Here is a 14,170-nt window from a genome sequence, read left to right on the forward strand (position 1 = left end):
CACAGGCTGATAGTAATTCTCCTGAATAGTGTACTGCTGTAATAATATTGACAGTAATTGTTATAACTCGATACAAATGAAATAATAAGGGAAGACGAATGAAGGGAAGAAGAGAGTACACCATTTCATTACTATGCTAACGCTTAATTACAGAGAATGTACACCCGATATACACAGTAAGCATTGATGTTCTAAACAATTGAAAAGATGAACAAATAATGAAAGATATGAAGAAGAAAAATTGCAGGGGCATCAAAAGGCAAGAAAAGATGCCTAACAAGCGATGTAATGACTTGACTTGTAGGCAGTAGTTGCAGGAACTCACTTCTGTTCTTTGAGATATTTTGCACCAGTCATGAACCCTTGAGATTAAAGAGTATTAGGAGCAGAACCGCATTAACTGGCTTCATGTGAATCGGTCCTCAGCATGCATGATCTGAGAGATCCTGACTTCTGGACACAAGCCAGAATCTTTAAAAGTCGAAGGACGGAGGAGCTTCCATCTCTCAATCTCTTTCATTATTTATTTCACCTCTCAATCTCTCGTGTTGATTGTCTTCTATTTACAGGATTAAGTTTTGACCTGTTAAGATCCAATCCATCCTTTTTTGCAGCAGAAGTGGCAGCTGCTTTTTCTTTCATAGCTTCTTTTTCCAATTTCTTCTTCTCGGCTTCAACCTGCTGTGCATTCTCTTCTCGAGATTTGTTGAAAAGCTTCACAAAGACGAACAGTATTTGTGTCACTGCAGAAAAAAACAGAAAAATATTAGAGGAGGAAAAGGTTTAGAGTGGGTTTGGTTTTAGCCAAATTTGGATGTTGAGTCATTTGTTTCAATTCTAGTCAATTGAGGTGGAAAAATATTAGAGGTTGATAATCAAATCTATGATAACTAATCAATATTAGTCATATTAGCTTTTGGGTTGGTTTTAAGTGGATTATAGTTTGAGTCATCAAATTTATTATATTGCAAAAACAATAAGGTCTGGGTCAGATAATTCGGTTCAAATAAGCAGGAAAATATCAGTTATTCAACAAGCAAGCATTTTCAGGACATTGATAGTTTGATACACGTATGCAGGGGCCAAAATGTGAAAATTTTCTCGAAGTATCAATCAAAGATAGTAGTGAGAATTTAACATGTTATTGGTCAGAAGAGAGATGAGTAGAAACTCCAGAGAAACTAAAATTTTCAGCCATCAAGGTGAAGAACATGAGCACATAAGGTATAGTGTAGGCATGAAAAATGCTAATAAAATATGAGTGGAGATACAAGCTTGAGTTTTTTCAAGAACTACAGTCAGAATTTGTGACAAAAGACATGTTGCTTAATGTAGGCTATGTGAAGGAATGCTATACCCACTACTTCTTATAGGGAAAACCTAGGTGTTTTCTGCTTTTCGCAAAATATGGGTTAATACCACACATAATCTCCTGCTTCACAATCTGTGCGCCATCGAGCCCCAACATCCCACATTGGTTGACTACTTGTGTGTGGTTGATGACACACATATAACATTTATCTTTTAATACTAGCTGAAAAAATTTAGACTCTGGAAAGAAAAGCCATAGCCTGAAGACTCAATAATTCCAACAGGTTTTGTAGGTATAAGCAGGGGTCTATATTGACCAGTATATCAGTCGTTCCATACTTCATGTAAAAGGTCGTTTCAAAGTGCTACCAACAGACTATTCAGCCTAACCAGTTACCGTTTAATCTAAATTCAAAATCATTAATCTCCTGTTTTCTCTTCCTTGGTTTGTGGAAGCCAGCCATTTTATCACTGCTTCCTAAGAGAATCTAACAAGTTCAAAGCACTGCAAGTAGCTTAGCAAAGTCAGACATCCTTCAAAGTTGTCAATTGAGGCTCATTAATATAGAAAAATAATATAGCCATAAATCTGCAATTCGCATTTAGAAAAAGAGACCAACAGAGTCAATAAGTATGTCAAATCAAACCTTGCTCAAACGGACACCGAGCAGGATCCTCCCCAAAGTATTGGCAAAGCGAATCTGCATTTCTTCCCTGCAATCGTATTATGAAACACAAATCAGATTTCATAAAGTTAAAACTCTCACCGATTTCAGTTGTACAGAGGACCTACCACTTCTGTATACAATGTGGTTAGAGACCTGACTTCAGCTTCAGCTGTATATAGAAAGCCTTTTAAAACCTGACAAAGCAACATGACAATTATATTTCAAATTTGTAGATATATTTATTAAATTAAACATTGATAATTGTATAGCCAAGAATTATGACTATCATGTAAACAGTACATTTCAATCCTAACAAACTGTACACAATATGCAAGGACAGAAAAAACAACCTAAATAAATAGGCATGGAAATAATAGTTCAGAAATTAAAAAGCATGAAAGTGATAGCCTTGAATTCAATTGATAACATAAAGATAATGAACAATAAAATGTTGAATCCAAGGTTAGTTGTCAATATTCTCCATGTATCTTCTTTGATAGTCTGATGTCAGAATAGCATGATCTTGGGAAGTTTCATAGCTAATACTCAAACAAGCATGAACCATAAGCTTGGTCATTCACCCAGAAGTTAAAATGAATATACTGCAATAGTTCTTTGCACTAGCATTACAAATATGTAAGTTTAATGTTTTGCTAAATCTTTCTAAATTCAGAAATGTGGCCTATATCATTTGGTCTATGTACAAGACTCAAAATTTTTACATGATGCAAGTTTCAGCATGATAAATCCTTGCAGTTTAACAGCACTAAATATCTTGACTTTGGTGTTCACCCTGCCAGTGAGCTTTTCAAATTACTTCTTAGCTTTCTTCCCCAAATTTAGTTCCAAGCCTTCAGTCTGAAATTTCAGCCTCACTTGCCCAAGAGCTAAAACACTGTATCCTAATACAATAGACTTAAATGCCTAAGAGCATTAAGCCAGTTTGCAAAAACATCAAGAAATTTCCCTCATTATCATCAGCTATGTGCCTATGTCATATTCTATTACGGAAATCCTCAAACACATGGCAGTTTCCTGTTTCAACAACCCTTTACTTTATCAAACTACCCTTTTGATAGGCTTTTCTTTTCTTGGGCTATCTTGTGCTATTTCAGCATTATAGTTATAGTCAAAATATTGAAACAAGGGATCTCAAGCTTGGCAGGCTTGCCAGCAAATTACAAATTGACAATGCACATTATTTTAAATTCAAGGCTACACCTGGTGGAATATACTTCTGAAATATGAAACGATACAAAGCTTTAGATAGCAACAACTAAAGTTTTTCCTTTCACCTGCCGGAAGCCTGCAGAGATAGCTCCATCATTATCTGATGCAGCAAGTTCCTGCTCAACCTTCTCAAGGCCTTTGCTCACAGCTTGCATTTCTTCAGCCAATGACTTCAATTGTATCTGATTTTAAAAGCGAAGGCCAGAGCAGCACATTAGTAAAAAAAAAAAAAAACTATGGACAAAACAGACTACACACTACAGAAGAACTAATAAGATGTAAATGTGCTAAGGTGTAGCATAATAAGCCAACCTTTGAAGCTCCTTCCAAGTGAACAAGATCCTTGTCAAAATCCAGCAACTCCGGCATTTTTTCAGCTAGAAGCTTGAAAAAAACAAATACACTATTTTCAATATTTATGTTGTCAACAGCATAGAAATATTAATTGTCCTAGCAGCAAGCAAAAACAATTAAAATTATTTTTCATTATAAGAAGGAAGAAGATCAAAGATACGTAGTATAATTTCTTTTAACTATGGGATGAGAGTATAAGACCATTCTGCTTAGGCAAAAGATCCAATGAATACAATGTCAGTATTCATAAAATGTATTGGATCCCCATTTTAAGGTGAACTCATGAGCTTGTGACAACAGAAAGAGCAGTGGTAGAGGTTCAGAACAGTTTGCCAAAAAGCAGTAGAGGGTTTGACAATGTTGATTTACACAAAACAGTGGTGATTTGTAAGCAATGACTTAAAAAAAGTCTAAGATCAGTATGACACATTACACAATAAAGGAACTTTAAAACTACCAAAAATACCAATATACTTTCAGCTACATACCTTACACAGGTAATGCATTAAAGTCATTTTATTATTTTTGGCACGTGTATCAGACAATTTAAGAAGACTGTCTAGTTTGAATCCAACAGCAGCACCTGGTACACAAGTTTAAATATGAAATTTTTCAGAAGATGATGATCAACTTAGACATATTATAATTACCAAAAAAAATTATCATACATAATCTCTACCTCTAGCAGTGCCTTGATTCAATGCATTTCCTAAAGTCAGAATAGTCTGCATTATTTGTCTCAACTTCACAGATTCTCTTACCTATAAGTATTGGCAAGACAGATAAATAAGCTAAGAGCTGGGAAATGAGTCCGGCCAACAATATTATCTTATGAGCTTAATTTAAATGTACCTCTCGTGAAGCAGCATTAATGGTATCCAAGTTGCCTTTCAAATCACTAACCTGCATGGCTCATATGATACATAATGTTTACAAAGAGCAGACATAAAGCTGCTGGAAAAGCTAGAACAAGACTAAGTACACACAAACGTGTTAATTATTGCATATAAATGCCAAATACCTGGCTAGAAAATGTAATTTTAAAAGCAAATACTCGTAATTTGGATTCTACTCGTGGGACCTTCATCAGCTCCAAAAAAAACTGAAATGTCCATGGCAAAAAGCATTTTCAGAGGTAAAACAAATGATTTGTGTCGCCCAACACTAAAAGCATTCCAATTCCGAAACTTACTTGCTCGCATTTCCCAAGCATAGTTCTGTCCCCATTGTAATTCTGGACAGCATAAACAGAGGAAAAAAAATAAGGCAAGAAATATCAAGCAAATTAAAGCTAGATTTATGTAACAATACCATCATACCATGATCAGAAAGCTAATGATACAAAAGTGGAAGGATTTTGCTAGGAATTGACATAATTTGTCAGCTTAACAATGGCAGCAAAAAAGAAGTAAATTGAAGATTGTAGTATGAGGATGAAGCTTAAAGGAAAACAAATGATAATTCCACTTTCGAGAAGTGTATTCTCTCCCAAGTATGAGCTTTCGAGAGGATCACTCTCTTCCAATAACAAACCTCACAATATTCAACATATCCTCTTCCCTCCTAATGAGGCCTATATATAGAAAATCTATCCTAACAAATCTCTATCTTATTCCTCATGTCACTACTGATAGACTATGACTAACATGCCCTCTTCTTAACATTGATTACTTGCAGAATTCAGATACCATTCGATGATATACAGCCAACCCACCATGTTATTCATGAATTAACCCACTGGTAAATGGGTATTCAAATGAGAATCTGTTAATTTATTTGAGTATCATTGTAATCAGAAAAAAGAAAATTGTAATAATACATTCATCCAAAAAAAATACCTTCAGCGTCTCCATTTCCTCTTTTGTGGGACAAAATTTTATCAGATTTTCAACTTGATCAATGTCCAGTGTTGAAGAGTCTAATGCAAGAACAGCACTCTGCAAGATATAAACTATAATATATAAAAACATTATATGTGTAATCCAAAGAAGAGGCATATGTCAAATATATTATATAAATATTTGCCAGAATTAAAGATCATACTGAGATGAGGAGAATGCATATGGTGTATCCTCCCAACCCAGTCCAATACTCAAAGGAGTGCTACTTAAAAGCAATAATTTGTCATTCAGAATAACCTGATTGGGAAACAAACGGAAACCAGGCCCATAACAACACTAAGGTCCTTTAATTCGGGTCTAATGTCACATTTGAAGAGAGAGAGAGAGAGAGAGATCATTTCCATAGGTATAGCCAATGGAAGGGCAAAGAAATGTCACAGCTAACTCCACAAAATAGATAAGCATCCTGACCATAAGTATGCTAAACATACAAGCTTACCAACATATCTGGGAGAGGCATCTTTATCTTTGTAAGCATTATTTCACAGTTATAAGCTCTACGCAAATCAACCTGTGAAAGGATAAAACCAAGATAAAAGTGAATAGACCATTATAGTACTCAAGAATTATGGAAACACCCTTTTCAGTTACTAGGGTAGTTTTATACTACTCGATAATCAACACAATCAACTTCAGATATAAATTTTAGACAGAAAAACGAACAGATTTAAAGAAACCCATAAAGAACAATAATGCCCACTTCAAATCTGATTAAGCTAAAAATTCAACAGGAAAGCAAGTCAAATACAAAACTAGGTACCTCCAAACACTGTAAATGAAATCAGTACAGTCAGATTAGATAAAACCCCATTGACTCTACCATAAAATGATAAAAGTCTGCATCCTAGTTGTTACGACTCCAGCTCATTTTAGGCCAAATCATCTCATAGTACTCAAGCAGGATATTGAAAAACATGAATATAGCATTTTTGAACTTCAAACCAGACTAAAACTAATCAGAAATTGTCGGTAACTTAACAAATAGGAAGAAGCTCAAAGACAGCCCTCACAGGTCACCATTTATTCATACTTATAAGGTAATTGCACTTAAAGTTATGACCATGTAGTAACTATCTTCCATAGCTTGGCTTTCCATTGACATAAATAGAGAAGATTATGATTGAGGAAATAGAAAAAAAAAAAAAAAAAAACACACACACACACACAAAGGCATCCACAGCATGGAGCGGTTAACTATTGGCAAAAAAAATCATAGAAACTCTATTTTTTCGAACATGGACATCAACAATTTGCTAGATAAATCTTCTTTATCCCAAATTTCTAAATCAAAGATGAAAATAGCTTTGATATTTCTCAAAAAACACATAGTTAAGTTTTCAAATAGAAATTTTGTCTCAGGGATCCATATCAATAATTTTGATATGCATAAGCCTTAACACCCTACAGACAAATTTCAAGAGTTCGGGAGAAAACATTGGGAATCAAAAGTCCTCTGGTCAAAAGAATGTATTAAAACTATCTACCAAACCTTCATAATAGCTACCCTCTTGCCACCCTGAAATTTTCAAATAAAGTACTTCCTCCGTTCTATTAATATTGCAATAAGTATGAAATTACGCATCCCAAAGCACATTTTATATGCTACATATCTATAATTGTGCAAGAGTAAAAATTATAAAAAGTTGATATTGTGAAAGTATTTTATGAGACAAATCCAACAAGATCCCACATGACTATATTTTGCTTAACGTATAAATCATATTATATGGTCAAACAAGAGTGATGAATAGTGCAAAAAGTCCATTGTTGCAATATTAATAGAACGGAGGAAGTATATGGGATAAGGGTCTTATGAGAACGCTGATTAATGCAATAAATGACAAACTAGAATGCTTAATAACATATGTTCAGCCCACAAAGTTGAACTTTTCATAGACAAGGGGCAAAAATTTAAAAATATAGCAATATCTCTTACCAATTGCACTTTTTCGGGTTTGTTAATGTTAGGGCCACGTCGAACGCCTACTTTACCCCCGCCGCTTGCATCAGTATTTGCCGAGAACAAGCTTTCAAGTTCTGATATATCTATCTCAGGGGCCCTGCAGTAGTTTACGCAATCAAACTTTTGAGTGAAAAGAATACACAGAAACGAAATGTAAGATATTGAAGTTGTACAAGTGCAGACCGTAGCTACAAGAACATAATAACTCAAATATAAAGAAGATAAACCAATGTACATACGCTGCTTGACTCTCCTGCTTTTGTGTATCAGCCCATAAACTTCCCTTAACTGCTCGAGTAACCTTTGACCAATGCAGAGGTCTTAATGAAGATTTTTTAGCGGTTGTAGAGGCAGGTCTATTTCTTGAACCAGCCATCCCTACAGAGGTTTTCCCCCTTCCAACAGAAGGAGGGGGAGGTGGTGCGCCCGTGCTCTTAGGTGCAGGTGGTGGAGGCGGCCCGGGAGCAAGACCTTTTGGTGCAGGAGGTGGAGGTGGGGCAGCTTTTGATGATTGTTGCAAAGGTGGAGGTGGTGGAGGTGGTGCTGGTGTAGATATAACAGTGGAATTACCTTTGGTTGAAGGTGGGGGTGGTGGGGGTGGTGGAGACGGCCTTGTTGAATTATTGGACTGAGGTGGTGGTGGAGGTGGAGGGGGAGGCATTCCTTTCGAAGGCGGAGGTGGAGATGGCCTAGTTAATGATGGGGGAGGAGGAGGAGCACTTAATTTTGCAGAATTACTTAGACCGTGAGATGGGGGAGGTGGTGGTGGTGGTGGTGGAGGAGGACTACATCCCTTCGAATGATTACTTAAGCCGGGGGTGGAGGAGGCGGCGGTGGGGGCGTGGGGACATATGTCTTCGAAGAATCTCCTTGACCAAGTGCTGAAGAACGAGGAGGAGGTGGTGGTGGAGGGGGCATGGAGGAGGTACGAACTTGTCAGTTTTAGCCCCAAAAGGAGGTGGAGGTGGAGGTGGTGGAGGAGGTGAATATTGTTTAGTTGTCGCCCCAAAAGGAGGTGGAGGAGGTGGTGGAGGAGGAGCTATGTTCTTGTTAGGTGTAGCCCCAAAAGGAGGTGGTGGAGGAGGAGGTATGTTCTTGTTATTTGTAGCCCCAAAAGGAGGTGGGGGAGGTGGTGGAGGAGGAGGTATGTTTTTGTTATTTGTAGCCCCAAAGGGGGGTGGAGGCGGGGGTGGAGGAGGAGGTACATTATTGTTAGTTGTAGCCCCAAAAGGGGGTGGAGGCGGTGGTGGAGGAGGTACATTATTGTTAACAGTAGCCCCAAAAGGGGGTGGAGGCGGTGGAGGAGGTGCATACTTGTTAGTTGTAGCCTCAAGTGGGGGCAGAGGTACAGATTTGTTAGTTGAAACCCCAAAAGAGGGCGGAGGAGGTGGAGGAGGAGGTACAGACTTCTTAGTGGTAGCCACAGAGGGAAGTGGAGGCGGCGGTGGGGGTGGTGGAGGATTACAAAGTGACTGAATAGGATCAGAGCTACTATTATCATCCAGTGGGATAGGCAATTGAGGTTCTGGATTTGTACTCATGTAAGGAGAAGGAGTTGGAGGCAATCCTGTACTTGATTGTGCTGACAAAACTTCCCGCTTATTTGTATCGGGGACAATAGAAGGTGGAGCTGCACTTTCGTTGACATCAATTAGCGATTGATTTGCAACCAATAAAGGAGTAACGTCAACCAGTGCTATATTTTCCAGCTGATTGGGCAAATCATGTAAAGCACCATTGCCAAGGTCCGAATTAACAATTTGTTGGACTAAATTTCTATCTCCAGAAGGATTTGACAGAAGATCTGATGCTTCATCAGATGCAGAATCATGAGACAAAGGATCATCAAGAAAATTTGTCATACTTGCATTTGATGATTCATAGAAGTTTTCAGTCTCCATAAAATCTGAATCAGCAACACTCGATGCCTCTTCTGAATCAGCAGGCGATGTATTCGAGCTTAATCTGTTTTGTAAAACAGAAAGTTGCTTGAGCAACCACATAGTAGCATCATCACTATTATCAACCCATTCTGCACCATTAAATAGCTCTTGGACTGCTGAGAATGCTTCCATAGGCAAACCACCCCTCTCTTCACCATTCAAAACAGCAGTTGGTTCTTTCAAGGGAGACAAGCTCTCAATTTCACCAAATAGTACCTGTGTTTTAATTAGGCATCGAATGAAACAAACAAGTCAGCAAGAAATAGTGAAAATACTCAAACTCTCAAGTATTATGCAACCCATTCGATGCACAAACCTCAGCTCGAAAACCTTTCGGATATCGTTCCTTGGCATCCCATAGAATATCCAAGTTTTCACAATTCAGAATTAGGATGTTTGACCTAATAAAAGCAGTGTTGAATACTATTCTGAACATCATAACCTCTCTTTCTAAGTCCAGGTCTAGATGGACACATTCAAGTACAACATCTCCTTGAACCACACACTGGATATCAATTTTGATCACATCAGAGTCTGCCTGCAGAGAAGATCATCCACGTCAGCAGCAAAAGATAGTACTGATAAAAGATAACATTGGATGTGTCCTATAAACACAAACCTGTTGGTAATGTCGAAGGCTCTTTTTCTTGTTAGACATAGAGAAGAGCATCTGAGTTGATAAGCCATCCTTATTATGTAGGTTTCTGCCAAAGATGCGGATGGCAGGCCTGCAGCCACTGAAATTATCGTAGCTAGGAATTCCTCGAAGGATAAGACAATCCAAGGAAAGTGTCCTTTCAGGAGGTGGCCACTCCGGAGATAAATTCCTCCGTGCAACATATTGAAGATAGCGGAGCTGAGACGCAAACGGATTTAGGGGAGATAACAGCTTTAAAAAACCTTTTGGTGCCTCGCGATGGACCATTTCAAGTGTCCTTCTTTCACCACTATGCAATTTTCTAAAAATCAAATAACTAGCCAAGAGAAATGCCAAAAGTGGCCAACCACCTCTCTCGCAATGCAGCAAAATAATATTGTGCTGATTACGCCCAGACAGCCAACCATCAGAAACACGAAGAAAGTGATGTACCAGTGACAATGGCAAGACGGGGCATCCCTCATATTGACTTGGATAATCCAGTACCATAACATCATATCCACTTACTGTCTCAGCAAACAGACTGCGCTTCTGGCCTTCTCGAAAATTAAAAGCAAGAAAGGACGAAGCAGGAAATGCTTCACGCAATTCATTTATGACCTCATGGAGGTAAATTTGGTAAATTCCACCACGCAGAACGTCCGTAGAAAAACAAGTATCAAAAACTGCAAGGCAACATTGACCTTTGTTACTTGGACTGTATGCTTTTATTTCATGCACCCTTATCAAATACAAAACACTCCAGCATGGATATAGACACTTAAGTGACTTGACTCTTTGTATTGGACCAAAGCATGCAAAGTTGTAATAACTCAACCAAGTATGACACATGGACACATACCCGTGTACAAAACTAGTAACTGAGAATGGTAAACGAGCTATACACCTAAAATTAAACCTCAATAGCGTGTATACAACTAAATCTCATTCCTAAATTCACCAACACCATGAAATGAACCAATGGCAATAACAGCATTTGTTAGTTAAATCACAATTTCAAACAATGCTTAATCGATAAACTTAGAAATTAAAACAGCATACAACAACACTTAAACCCCATTTATCAAGAAGCATAAACATTCAAAAACTAAGCCAAAATCACCACAAATTAGAGCTATCACCAATTCACCATAGATTCATAAAAGCAGCTTTAAATACAAAAAATTACACATTCCTCACCATAAACTCTATCAGCAAATTCAAGCAACCCATCAGGGGGTCTTTTGTGGAAGAATCTGCTGAGAATAGTCATCTCCACTAATCAATCCAATACCAAATTTTCCCAGCAACTCATTCACCCAATGACCCAATTATATACCTGTAATCAGCATTTTAGCAATAGCATTAGAAAAATCAAAATTAAACATTACCCAGTTCATCAAATAATTATAATTCCAAAAATAATTCCATTTTCCCAGAAAATATTTCCAAAATTAACACCATTACACAGCAATTTAACACTTCTATTACTCGATACGCTAAAAAAATGAATAGTTTTATAATTTCAAACAAAATATAGATACATAAATTCAAGGACTTAAAATTCCATTTCCCAGTAAATAATAATACAAAAAAAATCGAAAATTTATCAATTCAATAGAATTTAAACCACCAATTTGCAGCAATAATATAATTGAATAGTTGAAAATTATAATCGCAGAAATCATAAAGAGACTTGCCTTGAGAGTAAGATACTCGATACACTGAATTTGAAATATTAGAATTTCCAAATAAAAATTGTGGCTCAATAATTTTTCTTCATTAGCAGGTTTTAAAATTAAAATTTGAACCTGGTTGAAAATGATTTTAATTTTTGCCTCAAATTGAAAATTATAATTCTTTTTATCAATTTGGGCGTCATAAAAATTTGGGAGTTTTTTTTCGTAATTTCTGAGCTTTTTTTTCGGCCCAATTGTAGCTTGCTTTAATATGGGCCAGATTTTAGATGGGCCGGATTTTAGATGGGCAGAATTTGCACCTGAATAAAATTCTGTATTGTTATAGCCTTGTAGAAAATGCTTATGTTATCCCTATATATTCAAGGGGACAAGGTTTTACAAAATTACAAGAATTTTCAAATTCAAAGCCAACCACAAAATCAAATGGAGTATAAAATCTAGCCTTTGGTTCATAAAATTGCATATAAAGAACAAAATATGAATGTTTGGGGTAAGCAAAGTCCTTCATTGTCTTCCACTTTTTGTTAGTAGGGTTGCAGAAAGAGAACCTGCATTGAAATGCACAGTTCATGATAGAATCGTTCAAGTATATAATTGTATTGGGTTTGTTCCAAGACTCCTAGAATGTGGCTATATTTTTCAATACCTAGGTGTCAAGGGTCTTTTTTCCAGCATCAAGGTACACTCATTTTTCGGTGCCAGTGCCACTTTTGATTTTCTTCAATCCCTAGGAGTGGAGTGGTTATATTGTGTTTTCTGTCCATCTCGAATTTTATGGTTAATTTGGCATTTCTCGGTTCGCATTAAGGATGTGGTACGATTCTCTTGATTGTTTAAGCTCTGTAGTATTTGGTGTGTTACAAGACTTATCTAATACTCTGGTTCTCTTCGTATTTTCTCTATTGGTCATTGGCATGCGCTATGCCGCTATATGATGATAGGTTTAGGTGTGTTGTCTTAGCATCTAAACACAAGGTTGTTTCTTAGTTGTTCGTGTTAGGTGGTTTTTTTTTTTTTTTTTGTTTCTTTTAGCTATATAGGTTGTAATATAGCTTTTATTTATTTGATAGCTCTGTTGTAAAATAATAATAATAATAATAATAATAATCATATAAAAGAAATACAGAGATAAAAATACAAATTTTGATTTTGTATCTATTGGTACTACAGTTATGACATATGTTTCGGGGTTTTTTGATGTGTCCTGCGGGAGAGTTACAATTTCAAGAATGCCCTTCGACGCCTGTGCCTGCAAAATCACGAAGACTCCTGGGGGTAGGAGCTCCGCCTCCGACGATCAAGTTAGTAAAGATATGGGAGGTAGGATGCACGTAATGTAGAAGTTACTTCTCGCGTAATGGGAGAATTCTGCAATTAATATTGCTCGGGGTAAGTGTTTTTCTTTTTGAGGAGTATTCAATGTGAACCACAAATGTTCCAACCCCCATTAATGAGGGTCCTTCCACTATTTATAGTGGGGAAGGGATGGTTCCCCTTTTAGGGTTTAGAGGACACGTGTCAGCAGAGGATTGGAGCCCTGCTGACCAACGGCTGGATGCCACGTGTCACTAGGCCATTGGGCCACGTGTTTAGGGTATTTTTACCCCAAACATTTGCCCCTCACTGGTGCTGACGTGGCAGGGTGCCACGTGGCGCCGGTGAAAGGTTTTTTTTTTTTTTTTTTTTCAACTCTTCAGATTCCTTTTGAAGGATGGAAAAGCAGAAGGCGAAGAGTCACGACTTTTCACCTTCTGGGACAAATTCTATAAATAGGAGAAGATGTCCCCCGAGCTCTCATTTACAAACTTTGCCAAATTTCTGAAGATTTGGGAGCAGCCGGCAATTTGAGAGTTGAGAGCATTCGGAGTTGAGATTCGTTGAGAGCAACCGGTCTACAGACCGTCTGGGTCGTTGCAAGCTAGCCAAAGGTTTTCGAGAGGGTAATCAGAGAAACCCAGCCGGATTTTGAACCGCCTGCGTCTTCGCAAGCATCCCAGAGAATTTCCAGATTTTCTTCTAGGTACCGTCTCTATTCTTTCTAGCTTTTTCATGTATTTCCGTTTGAGTCTTTTACTCGCATTTTTGTTCATTGGTCCCATAAGTAGATGGACCCCTTATATCCATACCCGAAACCTAGCTGTGAACTCAGCCGATTTATTAGTACGGCTGAGTCTAGAACTGGGTCTGCCGCCTCTGTTCTTTGGGACAACCCTTTTTCAACACCCATATCGACCGACTCTGTGTCTGTGCAGGACACAATGGCCAGAATCCGGTCTACTGCCAGAGATCCCAACTACAGAAGTGGGAGCTCAGATAAGCAGCCGCCTGAGGTCCCAGCTTCAGGCGGTGAAGTAGAGCATGGAGAGGTAGAGCAGAGAGGCTCACCCGGGGGCGCTCCTAGCACCCCGGGTGATAGCATTTTAAACGAAGAGAGTGCTCCCCTCCAGGAGACCAGAGAGCAGG

At 37.9% G+C, this 14,170-nt stretch overlaps 1 pseudogene; it reads right to left on the reverse strand.

Moving 5' to 3' along the window:
- Positions 1-77: 77 nt before the first annotated feature.
- LOC110692801 lies at positions 78-11,853 on the reverse strand (annotated as a pseudogene).
- Between the last annotated feature and the right edge of the window lie 2,317 nt (positions 11,854-14,170).

The sequence above is a fragment of the Chenopodium quinoa genome, unplaced genomic scaffold (genome assembly GCF_001683475.1).
Source record: "Chenopodium quinoa cultivar QQ74 unplaced genomic scaffold, ASM168347v1, whole genome shotgun sequence".
Taxonomy (NCBI): domain Eukaryota; kingdom Viridiplantae; phylum Streptophyta; class Magnoliopsida; order Caryophyllales; family Amaranthaceae; genus Chenopodium; species Chenopodium quinoa.